This window comes from Paramisgurnus dabryanus, chromosome 7 (genome assembly GCF_030506205.2).
Source record: "Paramisgurnus dabryanus chromosome 7, PD_genome_1.1, whole genome shotgun sequence".
NCBI lineage: Eukaryota > Metazoa > Chordata > Actinopteri > Cypriniformes > Cobitidae > Paramisgurnus > Paramisgurnus dabryanus.
The window spans coordinates 1121747-1138659 of record NC_133343.1 but is presented as its reverse complement, the minus strand read 5'-3'; positions in this window follow the sequence as shown (position 1 = coordinate 1138659).

Genomic DNA, 16913 nt, shown 5'->3' with positions numbered 1-16913 from the left:
GCAAGAAAATTTTGTCTAGCTCCCTTTAGAGTTCATGTTCAGATGCTGTTCAACAACAAAAAAACCTCTAGAGGGTGAAGTCTTTAGGACCCCAGAGTTTCATTAAGACCTTTAAAAATGTTTATTTTTGTGTATCACAGACAAAATAACAGCATATGGGTTAAGCACAACAAGAGGGTAAATAATTTTTTTCATTTTCACATGCAGCACCGAGAGACAACGAATATGGAAAAGAAGCAGATAACGAATCAAGAGCGCGACACTGCCAGCGACAGTCCGACTTTAGCCTTGATCACAAACACAAACACACACAATCCTGCACTCCTGCCATGGCTGCAGATTCTCTTTCTTCTCAACCTCTTTGTTTCTTTCTTCCTCGCGTCGTTCCTCTCTGTCTCTCACTCACTCAGAGGAGCGGGAGCGCTGAGGGGCATGCTGGGAAAAGGAACCGGGCACATCTGCAGCGTGTGAGGTTCAGAGAAACGTTGCCAGTTTGGAGCAGGATCACACGCGGAGGGAGATGCTCTGGTCCGGGTTCTACCTCTTGGCCACCCTCGCGTAGATCCGCTCAGCCAAACCTCACACACAGACACACAGGCAGGCAGATCCTTCCAGGCCTCACACACACCACCTGTTAGTTCATCTGCAGTTGCTAAAAGGACACCCTGACTCCAGAAAGTTTCTCTCTGGAGCTTGACTTTGATGTTCGGGGAGTTTTGGAGCTGCAGCTCTTGTCCGTTTAGCAGCAGGACGCTCAGACTTTGACACACATACACAACACAAACACACACACACACACACACACACACACACACACACACACACACACACACACACACACACACACACACACACACACACACACACACGCACACACACACACACACACACACACACAAACACACACAGGCACACATTCTTACACTTTGGCTAAATGCTGTAGCATCTTTAATTCACCTCAAATATTCATGGTCTTGAAATTTCTTGAGTCAATGGAGGAGTTTATCTCTATCTTGTCTATCTAGTTTATCTGCAATTTACCTGAACTACAGCATCCCTGAGAAGTGTCTGAAACATTAGTTTAATGTAAAAATATGCCAGCTTTTAATATAAGAGTCTGTAGCTGCGTTTCCATCACAGATTTGCTTAAAACTTTAGCGTTATTTTCTAAGTGTTGACAAAAATCTATTGCAAAATGCCAACGTTTATATTAACAGATGATATGCGACTGAAACAGAGTTTTTCATCTTGTGAAGTCATTTTAAACATCATGTCGACTGATGTTGGTAGGTTTACTAATATCACATCCACCCCACTAGCCATTGTTTTTAACCGAAGGAGACATTACGAGTATTATCCAAACATTAATGCCAAGGAAAACCCCTTATACTTAGGAGCGGCAACGTATAGGTGTTTCTTGGAGATTATAGTAGATTATTTTAAATCAAAAGAGATGTAGGAGTTTTATACATTATTGGCAAGGAAAGACTTTTATAGTTCTCAGTTATTAATACACTTATTGAGCTGTTTCAGTGAGGTTTTAGATCATACAGCGTCATCTTCAAATAATAATTATGTGAAATAGGTGACCTGAAAATCTGTTTCCATTGCAGTTTGGCAAAATACAGCTTATCTGAATTGCCTGAAAAAACACACTGCAAAAATCCAACTTTAAAATGTTCATTCAACAAAGTAACTTGAACAAAGATTTCTTTGTTGAAGGGTGTCAATTGATTATTTTGTGTTCACTAAATGAAAAGAGCATAATCATTCAGCTAACAAATATTATTTTGTTGACTGGACTTAGATGTAAAAGTTTTTGTCCAATTCGTTCACCCAACTTGCCAAACTGAGTAATCTGAACAAGCAATTTAAAAAAAAAACAATGGTCGGAATGGTTCCCAGCATGCATTGCGACATGTTCACTTCTTTGGTTAATATTTACTAGAAAAGATGACTGTTTTGATGTTTGCCGGCTTTATTTATGTTGTTATGTTGTTAATGTTAGTTATATGTTGTATTTAGAGTAATTTTTAAAGAATTATGTTTGTTCATTGTTACCCTGATTGAGAAGTGTGTGTTCAGTGTAGAGGGCAGCACAATGAGTTAGCGCGCATCATTGTTGCCTCACAACAAAAAGGTCTCTGGTTTAAGCAAGAGCTAAGTCAGATACAGACTTTGTTTAAGAGACCTTTCTGTGCACTCCCACAATCCAAAACATGTAGATTAGTTAAATTTGGATATACTAAATTACTCTTTACCCAACTTAGTCACTAGTTGAGTAAACATAGAAATTTGCTTATTACCTAATCAGTTGAAGTTGACATTACTCAGTAAATTGAGTTAGGTGAAGTACATCATCCAAGAGTTGAGTAAACTCAAAAAAGCTGTGCAGCAAATTGCCTTGAAAATTTAAGTTAAGTCAACTTTTTATTTTTTACAGTGCACCTCATGCGAGCATAAAAACTTTGTTCCGATATATGCACTGCAAAAAATGACTTTCTTATGTCATTTGTATGTCATGATGTATTTTCTTGATAAGCAAATTACCTAAGAAAATAAGTAGTTTATAGACAAAACATGTCAAATTTAAGTGAATTTGTGCTTAAAACAAGCAAAAAAATCTGCCAATGGAATAAGACATTTTTCTTGAATTTACTTAATACAAGAAACATTCAGCAAAAAATAGACATGTTTTGGCTATAAACTAGACTTATTTTTTAAGGTCATTTGCTCATCAAGACAATACATCTTGATTTAAGAATTTTTAGATATTTCTACTAAAAACAAGACAAAAATACTAAGTATAAAAATCATTTTTGCAGGGTGGAAGTTTTGCGAAATTTGCCGTATTTTCAATTTGCAATGTCATTTTGTGCAATTTGTAGGACAATGGAAGCGCAGCTATTGTGTTGTATTGAGAGGTAAATCTGTCGAGAACAGAACCTGTCTGTCATATCTCACCCCTCACTTAAAGGGGACATTTCACAAGACTTTTTTAAGATGTCAAATAAATCTTTGGTGTCCCCAGAGTTCATATGTGAAGTTTTAGCTTAAAATATCAAACAGATAATTTATTATAACATGTTAAAATTGCCACTTTGTAGGTGTGAGCAAAAATGTGTTGTTTTTGGGTGTGTCCTTTAAAATGCAAATGAGCTGATCTCTGCACTATATGGCAGTGCTGTGGTTGGAAAATGCAGATTAAGGGGCAGTGTTATTATAATAAGATCCCCTTCTGACATCACAAGTGGAGCCAAATTTCAATTACCTATTTTTACACATGCTTGCAGAGAATGGTTTACCAAAACTAAGTTACTGGGTTGATATTTTTCACATTTTCTATGTTTATAGAAGCACTGGGGACCCAATTATAGCTCTTTATCATGAAAAAAGTCAGATTTTAATGATATGTCCCCTTTAAATAAAAGATTTAAAAAATTATATTTTATCAAAAATTAAGCATTTTTTTACCATTTAGCACTGTGTGATATTATTTTAATGACAATAAACTACCTCCAATTTCTAATATTGTGATCAAATAAATGTTATTCTCAATAGAAAAATGATATATTATTCATAATTATATTATTATAAATAATAAAATAATATATGATTTTTCATTTGAACATGTACAATGGCAATAAAATTTACCCTGATAGTACCATGGTATTATCTGAATAATCATGGTATTATTTAGCATGGTGTAACCATCACTGTACCATAAAAACTGCACCACTATACTTTCAAAATAAAAGGCCATCACATAAGCGAAGGAAAAAAGTGCTAGAATCTGTTGAAAATGTCATTAGCGTTGTTAGGTATTTGACAGCGGATCAGAGATGTTTGTGGAATATTTGGGAGTTGTTAGAGATGCTGTGAATCTCTGGTCTTTGTTTTTGTGTTTATAATAAATGTTTTCTGGTCTGAGAGAGTCTGTGTCTCTGGCTCACTGTGAGGGCGCCGCCATTGATTTTGTTTTTCTTCTTTTTAATGGCTAAATAAATTCTTCAGAGTCTGCAGTTGCCCAGAGCAAACTTTAGCGGCCCGCTTTTCAAAGTTGTTTTTTGCGCTTAAAGTTTTGGTGCTGTCGTTTCTTCACGGCAGGAGACGAGGAAAGACAAATCTCAGATCTGAGATGAACGACTTTGCGAAGGTAAAGCAGAAAACGTCATGTAGGTACAAATGTCCCTTTGCCTGCTTTGACTTTAATAAATCAATAGTGGCCCTGAGCTGGTAAGTATGTCTTTGTACAACAGAGAGAAACCGGCCTTGCAGGAGCTCCTTTATCCAAATGTTTAAGGAACAGAAGAAACTGAAACACAGATACACACACACATATACCTTACAAACTTTATTATTAAGATGAAGCAATAACTGAACTGGTCACAGAAATGTCTTTGAATAACACGTTGTGCACACTATCATCACAGATCTGTTCCCGGAGCCCAGGCACACCTGCAGGCGTGTGTTAAGTGCAGTCATATGCTGGTATATTTAGCATCTCCTGCGTCCTCCCAGTTCAATTATGACTTTATCTCTTCTCTCTTCCACACGTGTGCTCTCCTCATCTCTTCCCCTGGTGTGTGAAGGTGTGAAGAGGGTGTGAGGAGACGAGCGATTCGGCAGGTCGGCTCCCGTACCGCGACTGGAGTCTTTTCACACCTGCTCTACATTCTTACTGTGTGTGTCAGCTTACAGACCGCATACACACACACACACACACAAGCACACACACACACACACACTTGTGCTCTGAGGTAAATCACAACTTTTAAGTACAGAAAGGCAGTAAAGACAAAGTAAAATAGTCCATGTGATAACAGTGGTTCAATCTTCAATAGATAAAGTGACAAGAATGTTTTGTCTATGCTTTTTCTGATGCATATTCACAAAAGCTCCAAATGCATGCATTAAACACCAACGCCATGCGTCAGCCATAGACATAGATATACATAGATGCCCCATTAACGGCAAGCCATTGAATTATTTGGAAAAATGCACATCTAAGGTGTTAATGTGGCACAACGCGAATCGGAGTGCGAGATTGCGAATTGCAACCAACCTCAATTTCGAAGCGCATAGAGAAGCTACGGCTTTTCTGAAGTAATGAGTAAAGTAACGCATTACTTAATAAATGTAGACATAAATATTTGAGTTACTTTTTAAAAAAAGTAATGCAAGTTACTTTTCAGTTTAATTTATTAGATAAAAAAATTTACTGAATTAAACTGAATGTATTAATGTAGAATTACGCAATCTATGCGTGAGCGCATGAGCGGAAACAGTTTGAGTCAGAAACTGAGATGGCAGGACAGAGCTTGACATTTTTTTGCAATGGAAATATGCAATTTCTGAATGCAGAACTTCTCTGAGGCTGTTTACACTTGGCATTAACATGCGTTTTCGTCGATCGGATCACAAGTGGACGACGTTAATGCCAGGTGTAAACGGTGTTCAAAACGTTTTGAGCTCGTCCACTTTCGACCACTTTCAACCACATCCAGAGGTAGTCGAAACCACTTTCGATCGGATCGCTTTGGAGTTGCGGAACGCAATGTTGTTGAATGCGTTCGAACAGCCACACGCGACCGCCTTCTCTCCGCCCATTTATCTAATCTGAGCTATTAAACACAAATTTTACGTCTTTTTTGACTTCTGTCATTGAAAAATACGGTGAACAGCGCTATTTTTAGCCTTTCATTGATAAAACTACTGCGGGTGTTCTCCGTAGTTTCGTTTTGAAAGCGTGAAAGTTGCGTGATCCCATTTCATCAATTGCGCTGAAAATTCAGAGAAAGCTCCAACAAATAAACGTACAAAAACTGTGCAGCATGTTTACTTACTAAACAAGCAGCGGGCTCCGACATAATATAGTTTGCGTCCATATATACTCATAATTACTCCCGCTCGCGTTTGAATGACAGCAGAGAGACTCGCCCACCGTCTCACAGACCACCCCCTCACAGTATTCAGGACAGATGCGGTCAAAAGTGGACAAAAGAGACGGATTTAAATACCAGGTGTAAACGTAATGTGTCTCTCTCGTCCACTTGTGATCCGATCGATGAAAACACATCTTAAAACCAAGTGTAAACAGCCCCTCAGTCATAAAAAACACCTCGAAGGTCTGAAAGAGATCAAGCCTCAGTCAAGTAAGAAAAAGTAACGCAAAAGTAACTTAAGCATTACTTTCCATGAAAAGTAACTAAGTAGCGCAATTAGTTACTTTTTTGGGGTAGTAACTTAATATTGTAATGCATTACTTTTAAAAGTAACATTCACCAACACTGCACATTGCACCTTTAAGCCAAAGGTGGCAAAGTCTTTTTACTGGCGACTATTTACAATAAATAGTGCCTCATATTTCCAGAACTGAATATATATTATTTTCTATAACAAAGGAACTCTATGTGCTTATATGAAGTACACGCACACACAATACATACATTTCTGCTCTAAGTGCTTTGACCTGATGTTCTGCACTGCAGGTCGTCCTGAAAAACGATCACCCGCCGAGATGTCGACATGCAGGACGCATGTATGTGACCCGCTGTACATCTGAAGAGCTCATTTTAGAGTTACCAAGGGAACTGAATGTAAATGTATTCTTTACAAAACCAATAACTTATCCATCTGCTAGACCTTTAAATTCAACAGCACACACTTACGCTTTATATCATTATAATTACTGGAGTTCCAGTATTAATACTGCTCATTAAACAAACCCATGAAAGTATTACATTTTAGTGTTCATGCTATAGACATGAATGATGTGTCTTAAGAAGAGAACAGTACAATGGGGTAAAAAAATCTCTCAGACTAACGCTGAAGTACAAACCGGTGCCAAATACAGACAGCACAGTTTCACAGAGACCGATCAAACACTTAACCACCAAGCAATGAGCACCTCTGCAACCACAAATCCAAGACCTGGCAATCGTCCACAACATCCTACACTCCTAAAAAATAAAGGTGCTGAAAGGGGAACTTCACAGCGATGCTATAGAAGAGCCAACCAATGATTTTTACATTCAAGGGTTTTTAAAACAATCATTTCTTTTTTAACTTTTAAAAAGAATCTCTTTATAATACACAGAAACAGAAATGTTCTTTGGATGTTAAATGAATAGTCAATTTTCTTTAAAAAAAATACTCACCACCATGTCATCAATAATGTTGATGTCTTTCTTTGATCAGTCGAGAAGAAATTAAGTTTTTTGAGGAAAACTTTGCAGGACTTTTCTCATTTAAATGGAGTTTAATAGAGCCCAACATTTAATACTTAACTCAACACTTAACAGTTTTTTTCAACAGAGTTTCAAAGGACTATAAACGATCCCAAACGAGGCATAAGGGTCTTATCTAGCAAAACGATTGTCATTTTTGACAATAAAAATAACAAATATACACTTTTAAACCACAACTTCTTGTCTAGGTCCTTTCCTGCTTGACCTAACGTAAATGCGTAGTGACGTAGAAAGGTCACGTGTAACATATATGAAACTCACATTTGCGGACAATTGTAAACAATAAACTGACACAAAGACATTAATTAGTATCATTCCACATACAACAACGTCAGAACGGTCCTCTTTCTCAACACTGTAAACACTGGGGCGTAGTTTCGCGTTCGTCCTCTGTGACCTCTTGACATCATGACGCATTGCGTGGGGTCACGCTGGTGCATCACGACCGGATCTAGACGAGAAGTTGTGGTTTAAAAGTGCATATTTTTTATTTTTAATAATAAATACATGAAACTGACATGGAAAAGAGACACGGAAAAATGCAGAGATCCGTGATAATGACACGGATAAATGAGCAAAATATTTTGTGACTATAATACAGAACTTTGTAAGATCACATTGTTTTTGTTAGTTGCATGGGCCTCCATTACAATGAAAATTATAAATTATTTTACAGTAATTATAAATATGGGATTTTTAGGTAATATATAAGCTTTGATAAAGTTATACTGGGAGTCAATATACTTTATGTGATTGTTTGTAATATAATAATATAGTGAAATCTCTCTCTCTCTCTCTCTCTCTCTCTCTCTCTCTCTCTCTCTCTCTCTCTCTCTCTCTCTCTCTCTCTCTCTCTCAATTCAATTCAATTCAAACTGCTTTATTGGCATGACAAAGTACATTTTTTTTGCATTGCCAAAGCATTAGAATGTAACATTTCAACAATAAGTAAAGATTAACAAGTAAATAAATAAATAACAACATGAGGTAAAACAAGAATAATGAATTATTGTTATGACACAGGAAAACGACACTGTATCAAATTTACAACATATATTAACCATTACAATAATTGAAACTAAACATTTAATTTGTGTAATGGAGGGTTGGGTTAAGTAAATTTAGGTTTTCAGGATGTTGTTGTGGTTGTCCCTCAGGATTTGACAAGAAGCTACAAATTTTGCAGATATTAATGCCAATTCTGCTTTTTCACCGAGAATAATGCTAAGTGTTTCAATTGGAGTACAGTTATTAAATTGTGGAAATATGTGATTGATTTTGGTAAAATATTTATTTCTGATTATTTCATATTGTGGGCATTCAGTGAGGAAGTGTAGTTCTGTTTCTACCACTTTCATTGTGCAGTGAGAACAGAGTCTGTCCTCACGAGTGATCCACATCTGTCTCCTCCGGCCTGTCTCAATAGCCAGACTGTGATCACTGAGTCTGTACCTTGTTAATGCTTTTCTTAGTTTCACATCAGTCACAATGCTTAGATATTTTGCCATGGTGTACTCTCGGTTTAGTGCTGAATAACATTCCAGTTTGTGTTGTTTTTCAATGGTGTTTTTCCAATAGGTGATGTATTTGTCTTTTTCAATGTTTATAATTTGGTTAGGCCGAATGTTTGCGAGTGTGTGTTTGTCATGATTCTGGATGATCTCTGTATGTGTGAGATCAGTCAGTCTCATGATCAGCTGACAGAGGGGACTCTTATGTAAGTTCTGTTCTTGCTCTTTTAGGGCTTTGAAATGATATGTGGTGGGGTCGCTTGTCTGTAGGTGTTTCCAGAATTTAATACATCTTTTCTGGATGTTTATAAGGAGAGGGTATTGGCCTAATTCAGCCCTGCATCCGTTGTTTGGTGTTTTTCTTTGCACTTTAAGTATTCTTTTACAAAATTCTAAATGTAGAGTTTCAGTTGGATGTTTATCCCAATTCACAAAATCTAATTTAAAGGATGGACCCCACACCTCACTGCCGTATAGTGTAATTGGCTCAATTATTGATTTAAAAATTTTGAGCCAAATTTGGATTGGAATTTCAATTTTAATTGATGTCTTTATGGCGTAGAAGGCCCTTAGCGCTTTCTCTTTGAGTTCATTCACAGCTGATGTAAAGTTACCTGTTGAAGTGATCTTTAGTCCAAGATAATTGTATGTTTTTGTGTTCTGAATGGTTCTATGTGATAGTGTGAATGTGTGTGTTGGACCTTGAGATCTGGAACGTTTTTGGAAAATCATAACTTTAGTTTTTTGGGGGTTCACTGTCAGGGCCCAGGACTGACAATAATCCTCCAGCAGATCCAGGCTCTCCTGCAGCCCTTCTTTAGTGGGTGACAGAAGAACCAGATCATCAGCATAGAGGAGACACTTTATTTCTGTGTCGTACAGAGTGAGACCTTGAATTTGAGATTGTTCTAATATATTAGCCAATTGATTAATATAAATATTAAAGAGGGTTGGACTTAAACTGCATCCCTGTCTCACTCCACGCTTCTGCAGGAAAAATTCTGTTCTTTTGTTTTCAATTTTAATAGCACATTGACTGGCTGTGTACATAGATTTAATTAAATCGTAGAGTTTCCCCCCTATACCACTATTGAGTAGTTTTAGGTATAGTCCTTCATGCCAAATTGAATCGAATGCTTTCTTGAAATCTATGAAACAAGCAAAAATTTGTCTTTTGTTTTGATGTACATATTTATCAATTAGTGTCTGAAGTGTAAAGATGTGGTCAGATGTTCTACATTTTGGAAGGAAACCAATTTGACATTTACTCAAGGCATTGTGCTTCACAAGGAAGTCTAAAATTCTTGTGTTTAAAATGCTGCAGAGAACCTTCCCCAGGTTACTGTTGACACAGATGCCTCGGTAGTTGTTGGGGTCCTGTTTGTCTCCGTTTTTGTAAATGGGGCTGATGAGACCCTGGTTCCAAATCTCAGGGAAATACCCAACACACAAAACATCATTAAATAGTTTCAGGATTGATAGTTTGAAGTTTTGCTCTGTGTATTGTAACATCTCATTCAGGATGCCATCAACACCACAGGCTTTCTTGGGCTCTAGCTGTTTAAATTTGTCTTCCAATTCTTTCATTGTTATAGGGAAATCTAAAGGGTTTTGATTTGCTTTAATTGTTCTTTCCAGATTTTCTAAATTTTTTATTATTTCACTTTGATTGATGTTTTGAATTTCGATTGAGCTATATAATTTTTCGAAATGATTTTTCCATATCTTTCCATCTTGGATGGCCAGATCTTCTTTATTTGATTTGTATAATAGTTTCCATTTATTCCAAAATTTGTTTGAATTGAGAGATTTTTCAATATCTTCTAGTTGGCCCTGTAGAAAGTGAGCTTTTTTCTGACGGAGTGTGGCTTTGTATTGTCTTAATGCCTCACAGTAATGAAGGCGGAGGTCTTGATTCTGTGGTTGACGGTGTTTTTGGTTTGATAAGTTTCTAAGGTTTTTTCTCAGAGACTTACAGTCTGCATCAAACCATTTGTCAGTGCTCAGTTTCTTTTTCTTTGTTTTGATGAGAGTCAAATCACTTTTTCGTGCTACTTTGTAGAAAATATAATTTAGATCTTTTACTTCCTGATTGATGCCTAATTTGTTCTTAGGGTATTGATGTGTTTGGAATGAATGTAAAAGAGATTGTATTTCTGTACATTCAATGACATTGGTGTAATTTGTGACACTGTTTTCAGTCCATTTAAAAGTTATTATTTTGTTCATTTGGTATTGTGTCCTGTTAGTGTTTGTGGTTGTTTCCGATTTTTTAATATAGATTGTGATTTGACTGTGATCAGAGAAGGGTTTTAAAGGTTTGACTGTGAATGCTCTCAAAGAGGAAAGATCTAGATCAGTGATTGCATAATCCACTGTGCTACTACCAAGAGATGAGCTGTAAGTGTACCGACCAAATGAGTCCCCTCTTAGTCGTCCATTGACAATGTACAGACCTAGACTACGGCAAATTTGTAGTAGCTGCTTTCCATGTGAGTTTACTATTTGATCACAGTTTGTTCTGGGGGGGTGAGAACGAAAACATGCATTATTTCCTGTAATGAGTCGGGTGCCGTGTGAATCTATGAAATCTAATTCTACACCGGTTCTTGAATTTAAATCACCCAGAAGTAACACATTTCCTTGGGCCTGGAAATGGCTGATTTCTTGCTCTAGATTTTGAAATGTTTCTTCTTGGAAATATGGAGACTCAGAGGGAGGTATATATATGGCACCCAGAAAGACAGGCTGAGATGTTAGGATGCCATTTTTAATTTTCAACCATAGATGGCATTGTTCTTTTTTGACTAATTCTATGGACAATCCAGATTTAATCCAGATTATCATTCCCCCTGAATCTCTCCCTTGTGTGACTGATGTGAGTTTGATTGATGGTAATATAATTTCTCTGTAACCTGAGGGACAACCAGTGGACTCATGTTCTCTACACCAGGTTTCCTGTAATATGATGACATCTAAGTCTTGTAATTCTTTCATGAAATCAGAGTTTCTACTCTTCAGGCCAAATATTGAGGACTTAATACCTTGAATATTCCATGTTGAAATACTAAGTGATTTCATCGCAAAACTGTTAAGATGATTTATAGGTTTTGTTTGCCATTTTGAGTGAAGAGAAAGATAAAAAAAAAATATATATATATATATATATATACTTGAGAGAATCACAAAACTATTAAGACAATGTATAACTACTTAGAACATTCAACTTGTGTGTTTTTTTTTTTTTTTTTTTTTTAGTTCTTATAATTAGTTTGTGTTAGTATGTGAGAGCAGATAATACTCAGCATGTTTTGGATGTTGTGAAGGTCCACATTAGTTTGGTTTATTCCTCCACTGGCAGCCTGGGCGTAGGTCATTTTAGGCGGCTGAGGTGGGTTCTGTTGTGGAGGAGGTTCCGCTACTGTGCAGTATTCTATAGGAGCTGTGGGGTTTTTGTAAAACAGTTTTTGTCTCTGTGGCTCCTGCCTGGGTGTTAAAGCTCTAGGCAGGGCTCTGGATGAGTTGCTGGGTGGGATGTTATTCCTTGAAGTGTTTCTTGAAGTGTTAGGGTTGCTTCTTTCCCATCTGGGACTTGTTTGGCTGGTCCTGTTTAGAGCAACATCTTTGAGTCTTTTTGCCAGGATGTGTATCAGATGTTTACGTAAATGAACATGATCATATAGACAGTCAGTGTCCAGGTCTGAGTGGTGGGCCAAGTGAACATTAGGCAGGAGGGCACAATGTCTGGAGATGTTGGCATTTATTTTATTAATGGTGTTGGGATGGAAATCTTTCCTCTGAAGCAGTGTAGACAGGATGATTTTAGAGTTGGGGAACGTGTGTCGTGCTTTTTCAACAATCGCTCTGAAAGAATCTGATAGTCTGTCCTGTTTTCTCCTTAGGTCATTTGTGCCAGTATGGATTATAATATGGCTAGGGTGGCCCAGCTGGGATACTGTCAGAAGCTCCAGAGCTTTGTCTGTGTTGGGACACCAGAGTTTAACAGCTTTATGTTTTGGGAAAAGTTTATTGACGTCAATGAATTTCCCGTTGGAATCAATAAGTAGAACTATTTGAGGGCTGGTTTGCGTTGTGCTCCTGTCAGATGAGATCTGTTGTGTTTGGTCAGATTGTGGAGCCTGTTGTGAGGACTGTAAGTTGTCTATGTCAGGCCTCGTTGAGCTGGTGAGTGGTACATGTTGGCTGTCTGTGTCAGGGGTCTCTGGGGTGGAGATGGGTTGAGTTTTTTCCATGAGTTTTATCTGCTTTGTTTCTTCTCTGGCTTTGAGCAGCTCGATCAGCTGTTCTTTCAGTGCATGAATCTCGTTGTCTTGTTGCTCTTTCTCCTGCTGTAAATCTTTGATCTGCTGTCTCATCTCTAGCATGAACTCTTCTCTGTCCTGTAGTTGAATTCTCAGTGTGTTCACATCACTCTTATAGTTCTCATTTTCTGTCTGTAGATTTCTAATTTGTTGTGTGAGTGATGACAGTCTCTGTGTTATTTGTTCTGTGTTCTGCTGCTGATGTTCACATGTGTATGAATGCATTGTTTGTTCTTGTTTCAGTACAGTTTCTTTCAGCTCTACCATCTCTATCTCCAGTCTTGTGAAATGCTCTTGGAGTATTGGTAAAGATTTGAGCAGATTCTGGTCAGGACTCTCAGTTTCTGTGGTGATTGACCTGAGATCTGTGGTGATAATGCTCTGTGAATTTTGTTCAGATGATAAGACTTTCTCTTTTTTCATTATTTCACATATGGAGCTGTAGTCAGTCTGGAATAATTTTAAATTTCCCTGTACCATGACTGTACCATTTTTGTAGATGTTTACAGTTATCTCTGTACTGTCAGGATCATGTGCTTCTCTGATTTTAACTTTCCAGCCGTTACAGATGCCCTCTTTCTTCACAGAAGGGTAATATTTAATAATGGCTTTGTGGCAGGCAGTGGGATGATCAGTAAAGAAGATCAGATTGCAGACTTCTCCTGTTTTAAACAGGTCTGAGAACAGTGTTTCTGGGTTTTCTTTTAGTAGTTTCTGCTTGTATATTTTCCTTGCAGACTCAGTTTTAATATCAGAGGGATAGTGTATAGGCACACAGTCTGAGCTCATCTGTATATGGCTAGAGTGAGCTGATTGCAGCGGCTCGTTTGATTGGTTCATATTCTCAGCCTCATTTAAATGAATGCACTGAGAGTCAGAGTGCAGGTTAGCTATATTAGCCATTAGCTTAATTATAGCTTATAACATTTGAAAAGTTCAATTAGATATTCTTTTGTTTAAAGGTAGAAAGCTAATAGTCCAGTGCAGTTTCAGTTTTTACTCACTGCTTCTCTCTGTGTGAACTGTTGAAGTTTTAGCCTTGTTTTCTTTTGAATTTCCCTCCCCCGCAGGCTCTGGTCTGTGCTGTGCTGCTGCAGTTTAATCCTCTGTGCTGAATATTTGCTTTTAAAAGCAAAAAGCTGTATTTTCTTAGTTAATTCTTTCACAATTCCGTTCTGTATCTATAGTTCTTTAAGATTTTGTAAATTTTTTATCAAACTCCTCTCTCAAAACGGCAAAACAATGAAAAATATCTAAGAGCTCATGCAGCTCATGTCTGAACAGTCTCTCTCTCTCTCTCTCTCTCTCTCTCTCTCTCTCTCTCTCTCTCTCTCTCTCTCTCACACACACTCGCTCGCTCTCTCTGTCTGTCTATTTTAGTTTGGCATGATATTACAGCAGACAGTAAGTGCACAGCCCACCTACAAACACAGACGCAGCAGATCGAGTGTGTTTGTGTGAATGTTGCTCTCTGACCTGCTGAATAATGTATGATGTGCTTTACCTGTATGATGGTGTGTTTGTGTCCTGTGGGACCCTGCAGACGATCCGGGGCAGAAAGAGGCAGGGGGGGTCATGGCACCCCGCAGGGGGACGGGTGGGGGGGTATATTGGCGGCTATAAGGTGAGCAGCTGTGCACATGAAAGCTGGACCAAGAACCCTGGAGAGAGAGAGAGAAAAAAAAGAGAGAGAGAGATTCAGTCATGCTTCAGTCATACATGCACTTTACAGTTTCTTTGTGTGGTGTCTTTTGATGTAAATCTATTTAGCTTTTTAAGCCTAAAGGGTTTGTCTCGTTGCCTACCTGCATCCCTTAAACATTAAATTGCTTAAACGACTCCAGCTCTGTTTTAAAACCTGGTGAGCTGTTTACATTTAAATCATATTAGGCATCATATGTGTATCCTTGCTCCAAAAGGTGTTTCTGAAACTAACCCTTTATAATCAAAGGGCATCATATGTAGTCTTATGCTGCGTTTACACAAGCTGGGGTAGAGGCAGCAAGCGCGTGATTTACATGTTAAGTCAATGCAAAGACGCATCCTGCGGCGTGGTAGGCGCGGAACGAGTGGCATTTTTCGCGCAAATTGAGCATTGCCGCGAGAAACACGCGATTTGAAAAAACTGAACTTAGGCGGATTTCCGCGCCATGTTAACCAATCAGGACCTTGCTGTAGTAGTGATGTGATTACAGGAAGCAAGCGGAGTCATAGCTGTCTCGCAGAAGGCCCTCCCATGATGTGAATTTCTGCTTGAATGTCTCGAATGACTAGAATTTAATGTGCAAATAAAGCAAGTAAACTCAAATGTTCAAGCGTCCAACTACGCACGAATAGCGTCTTTTTGCTACGCGGCTGGTGTAAACGCAGCATTATGCAGTGTTCACACCAGAGGGATTTACATGTTAAGTCAATGCAAAAACGCAATTAGGCATCCTGCGGCATGGTATACGCGGTAAGCGCGGCGCGAATAACGCGGAAAGAATGGCGCGTTTAGCACAAATTGAGCGTTGCCGCAGGATACGCGCAAGTTTAAAAATCTGAACTTCAGCGGATTTCTGCCACGTTAACCAATCAGGACCTTGCTGTAGTAGTGACGTGATTACAGAAGCCCCTCCCATTACACGAATTTCCGCGTGAATGTCTCGAATGACTAGAATTTCACCCGTGGCTTTCATGTGCGAATGAAGCGAGTGAACTTAAATGTTCAAGTGTCCAACTACGCGCGGATAGCGCGTTTTTGGCGCCTCTACAGCAACTGGTGGGACTAAATTTCTGTCAAAATCAATCATTTGTGAGTTTCCTGTTTGTGTACCAGATAACATGTAATGCAAAAATGGTATTGTTTATTCTCTTTGGATAAAAGCATCTGCTAAATGCATAAATGTAAATATAAATTAATATCTACATCTGACAGCAGAAGCCTTTAACCCCACCCTAACATCTGGTTAATGGGAATGTTGTTTCAGGACCAGCAGGGAATTCATCTTGTTTGGTACAATCACACTCACTTGGTTACTCAGTGGTAACTATTTCACATCTCATGTGTCTCTCTCTCTCTCTCTCTCTCTCTCTGTGTGTGTGTGTGTGTGTGTTACCCCTCACAATAACACAAAACAGCAACAAAACAAAGTTTTTTCTCTCTCTTTCTCTCTTTCTCTTTCTCTGGATGGACTGAGTGAGGTGACCTGAGTAACACCTTGTTTGGGACAGATGGTGGAGTGAGCTCGTTCCTATCTGCCAGAACAATCTGCTGAGAGCAGGTGTGAGTTAATTGTCTCCTGCACCGGCAGAGTCAAGCTTGTGCCAGCGTTACCTGGGTGAAAACAAATATCTTCATTTAGCCCCGTCTCACCCAGGGAGACACACACACACACACACACACACACACACACACAAACACACACACACACACAGGGAGCTGGAACAGACCGATGTGGAGGAGAAGACTCGAGCAACCATTCTCATTACTGCAGACCTATAACAAAACCCAATGCATTGCTTTCATGTCTACTTTCCCTAAATAGACAGCATCCTTTAAAGGCCACACACACAAACAATGAATAAAACAAAAATGAACTTCTTTTATTGATGCATTTCAATATGAAATGTATCAGTCTTTTTCTTGATCTGAATTTCTTTACATGCATTTTGAAATTGTGTTGTTTTACTACTGTATGAAACATGCAATGTAATTATTTGACCAGAAGACGGTATCTATCTCTTTTGTTTGAAGATGTAAGGGATAATGTATAGGCAGCAGGTTGTTATTGCAGAAAAAAGCCCAGACAGTGTGATCAGCCAAGCAAAGGGGTCTTGTATCACACTAA